This window comes from Camelina sativa, chromosome 4 (genome assembly GCF_000633955.1).
Source record: "Camelina sativa cultivar DH55 chromosome 4, Cs, whole genome shotgun sequence".
NCBI classification, from domain to species: Eukaryota; Viridiplantae; Streptophyta; class Magnoliopsida; order Brassicales; family Brassicaceae; genus Camelina; species Camelina sativa.
The window spans coordinates 4,132,191-4,137,032 of NC_025688.1; the positions used below are offsets into that span (position 1 = coordinate 4,132,191).

The following is a 4,842-nucleotide window of genomic DNA, read 5'->3' on the forward strand; positions in this document are numbered from 1 at the left end:
AAGGTAAACGGCAAATCTTTATCGTGTCTGTTTAGGTTGTGTCGCTTGATTATTGAACCAAAGACCATAACCAGACTAGACCGAGAATCTTAAGTAGTGTAATTAAAGTACAGAACCGAACTTAATTGTGGTGAAGGTGCGTTAACTTGTATTGGCGTCACGTGAGTATGTGAGTTGTTGACGTACGTGTAGTGGTGTTAGTTTCTTTGGCTGGTTAGGATTAATGTTGAACCGAACCATAGTCACGTGAATTAATTTGTGTGTTAGCGTATTATTATGGCTTGATTTATTTGATTATGGTTTGATTTAATTATTAAGCTAAATATAAATAATTTAATTGGAGGGTTGCCAAATCAATTTGAACGGAGATTTTAGTTTTGGGTTAATTTAATGGATTAAATCATGGATATTGTTTTGTATATTTTTTTTTGAATTACTATTGGCCCGGTAATCTTTTTGTTACGTTTGAGTGTCAAGCGACACTAAGTGGGATCAGCTTGTTTCTGGCAAGAGTTGTTGGGAAGACTTGAACGGGTGTTGGAAATCCAAGGATGGAACCGGAGTTGGGGTTAATGGACTGCGGAATGGCCAATGTGGGCCAAAGCGGATTGGTTGTGAGGCAAAATCCATGGCTGGAGCGGAAAAGAGTATTCCAGCTCATCTCTCTTGTTACTTGGTCGCTTAGGGGTGGTTAGTTGTGTGACTAAGTATCAAGATGAGGTGGTGTTTGGGATATGTGATTAAGTGAAGCTTATTATGGGAAGTGGAGACAAGTGGCTTGTCCGGTTGGATGTCGAAGTCTACAAATGTAAGGTGCTTGTGGAGTTGAAGTACCTTCGTATGACTATGGTATCTCGACGTGGAGTATGAGTTAGTTGCCTGTAATTATGGAAGATTTTGTAAGGAACGATTTCTATGTCGGTTGTCTCTTCGGAATTATGGAATTCCGATAAGATCGTTTCCCATGGATCATGTGCAAGAATTGGGAATCCGGGTGCGGTCGTTTCAAGATATAGGCTTCGAATGGTAACCACATATTTAGTAGTGCGGAACAAACAATTTGATAGTGCGGTACGTATGGAACAAGTGCGGTTACTCCAAAATAAGCAGTACAAAATAATGTTTGATTGGTGGAAAACAATTTGCGGTAGGGAATTCATATTATTTTATTAATAACTAGTATAATTATATATTAGAAATACATATTATAAATAATCATTAAAAACAGATATATTATATTAGTATATTTATAAATGATTTTTTTTCTTTAGTGTTAATGAAATAATATTTTCATTTATGATTGATGAACTTTTAGAACCCTAAATATTTTGAATTAATTATGTAAATTTTTGTTCATTAAAATAATAAAATAGTGAAAGATACATTTTAAAAATAAATGATTTATGAATGAATTTAACAATTTAAATTAAAAACCATGTTTAACATAAAAATATTTGTTAAAATATAATATGTTGATTATTATTACTTTTATTAATCATAAATTAAATAAATAAAATTTTAGTTGTACTTGGTGCATTTTCTGAAACAATCCGCTGGGTATTTGGTAATAAGATCAACAAAGACGGTCCATTGAGTATTATCATAGTTCAAAAAACACAAATGAAATAATATTCACTTTTTGGCAAAAACGCAAATTATTGAAAAAACTATGATTGGTAACATTAATTAGTGTTTTACTTTTAAATCTTGAAATACAAACATTATCTTGCTTCTAATCAGGACCATAGTCTCTCTATATCATATACAAAGAAATAATGTTTGTGTGTTAATTATGAATAATTTGTTGCTTAGAAAGTGTATATATATATATATATATATATAATTTTTGGGTGTATACTTGTTTCCTAATTAAATTAACCACTGTAACTAGTAAATAGTAATTATTCTATTACTCAAATCAATCAATAATGTTATCTAAAAGTATACTACTACTACTATATAGCTAGTAATGATAGCTAGATATATATATACATATATAATATATTGCTAATCTTTACAAGCAAGCATATTGTGTATATATAGCGATGTTTACATATTATAGCTAGGTAATGTGATTATTGAACATTTTCAATCTAAATACCATTTAAGTCTAACTATGATAGTAAATAGATAACCTTTTGATTAATTATAAGAAGATGTGGTACTATATTAATAAGAGTAATAATGATGTTTGTTTGTTTTTGGCCAGCCTTAATTTCATGCACGGAATTAAAAGTATGAATATTTGCATTTACACCTAATTTCTCACACTTTAATCTCACACCCACCCACTTTGTGTAATCACTATACTTTTAACATGTAAAATGACCATATACACCCTTAACTCATTTTTAACATTTATCTTTATTTTTTCTCTTTCATTTTTATTTTTCTCTCTCTCTCTTCTCTTTTTTCTTTTGTTTTTGGTTCCTTTTCTTCAACATTTATTTTTTATTTTAACTTATATATTTCAAGTGTAATTTGTAGATAAATGGGAAATTTGCATTTACCCCTACTTTTACATAACTTAATAGCATGTAAACCTATTTTCAGCCATCGGTATACTTTCATCTTGTCTAATGACCTAAACACCTTCAACTACACACACTAACTAAAGCAAAAGATTTTTATTTTTGCTTTCTCTCGAACTCTTTCTCTTCGTCTTCTTCTAAATTTGCTTGATCTCTGAAATAAATAAAAATTGATTCTTCCTCTTTCCATTCCCACTCAATGTTAAACAACCCAACATAAACTCGTATCTATGGATTTGATTCTTCGTCCAACGACCAACATCACCGTCGCCGCCTCCGAGAGCACCACGATCGACCAATCAAAGTTGTGCCTTCGTCAAACACGACATCGATCTTGGTTGTTCATATATCTCTATCTCTTATTTATGATTATTCAATCTGCAAATCAAAATGGAATAAAGCTTATTCACTCACAATTGATAGAGATCTTTATCGAAAGCCCATGAGATCAAATGTCAATCATCTAAGAAAAATTCATGCCTCTCTCACTCATCACCCTCTCCACCACTGAAATTTGGTTAGATCATTATCCCTATCTCACAGTTAAAAATATGAGAATTTTTAGATCTCAAGAACATAGATATTGGTTTTTTTTTTTTTTTGGATTTTCTCATATGATAATATGAGAAGTAGAAATTCTAGAACATTGATGAACAAACAGAACATCGGTATGATTAATCAGAATATCGTTGGTGAATCAAAATTTCTGGTTTTATAAACTTTTTTGTGGAAGTCTTTTACGATTTGTGCTTTAAAAGTTTGCTTAATTAAGTTCTGATTTCAGTGACCTAATGTGTGAACTGTTATATGATAGTTGGATTCAATGTTGTGTTGAGCATGAATAGTGGATGGCTTTGTTTGTTTAGTGTGTAGATTTTTATGTGTGGATTGTCGTGTGAACCTAGTGGTTGAATGGATATGAACAAATTGATGGTCAACATAATATATATGAAACTATGGATTTTTGTAGCGGACATGTAACATACGATTGGATATATACACAAGACAAGCATCTCAAAAACTCGGGAAGAGAGCTCTATACTTCAAAATTTTCCAGCAAGAAAAGCAATCGAAGAATGGTTCAACAAAAAGAAGAGAAAATGAAGTCAACGACAACAATGGCTAATGGATATTGATATGAACAAATGGATGGCTAAAAGAATTGAAGTCATTTTTATGAAATGGATATGAACAACAAATGGCTAAAAAGAGTAGATTTGTACTTGTTGGATATCCACATAGATTGCACTTCTTGGATAACCACATGAATTGCACTTCTTGATTCTTCTTTAAGGTTACCTATAGTCTATAGATCACAAGATAACCGCATGGATTGCACTTCTTGGATAACTAGTTTTTTTTTTGCCACAAATTTTGTTTAAGCGAATGATATATCATTTCTTAAACATTTGCATATCTTATGATCTAATGAACATTTAAAAATAGTTTGAGAAAAATGTTTTGCAATCGATATTTAGTATCAAACATAGTTATATGGATAACCTAAACAACACCAAGAACAAGAAACGGGGATGGAAAACAACAAATATAATATGATTAGAACACAGAGAGATGCCATCTTTGTATTTGATATGAGACGTATTTTTTGTGGATAGGCTATCGTGGATATAAAAAATAACACTTGTTTCTCCCTTGAGTAAAACCTAGTAAGACTAGTTGCTGCTTAACAAAATGTATTAATGAGGTAAAAGAGTTACAGTTCACCAAACTAATGACATCACCAACTCAATTCGACTTGCGTCTAATCATTTTCTGAAACTTTGTGCAACAAGTTCATACACCAAATTACTCTCTTTAGCTAGAAAAAAAACTGAAATGAGTAAGATACTTGATTTCAGTTCGGAAGCTCTAACATATACATAAAAACCAGCCATGAAATGATTAAATTGATGAATGATGCTCTATCCGTAGAAGCCAACAAACTCTTAGCCGAAAGCAGAGATGTGTTGGTGGTGACAGTGAACCATCGAGGAACAAATGAAGCAAGAGACATAGATTTTGCTTTGCTGTTGCGGCGGCGGTGTTCTGGTGGCGGCGACGGAGACATTTGGGTTTTTGTGGTGGTTCTTCTTTGTTTACAGTTTGCGGTGAGTCTTGCCGCCGAAGAAGATTTCATAAGCTTAGTTGGCTCTGAAGAGACCCAAACTCCAACACCACACCCTTCAAATCCCATTAGAATAGCACCAAACTGTCCCGAAATGTCCATAACTCTCAAAACATAGGCAATGAACTCTCGGTGTAGTAAAAAAACCAAGAAAGAAAAAGGGTGTCGTGTTGCTCATTGCCACAA

The 4,842-nt window shown here is 32.4% G+C and overlaps 1 long non-coding RNA gene across 1 annotated transcript; it reads left to right on the forward strand.

The window, feature by feature from the left end:
• On the forward strand, window positions 2,508-3,939 carry LOC104779771. The gene is made up of 2 exons (XR_766575.2): window positions 2,508-3,048; window positions 3,502-3,939. It is a non-coding gene; the product is annotated as an uncharacterized LOC104779771 (long non-coding RNA).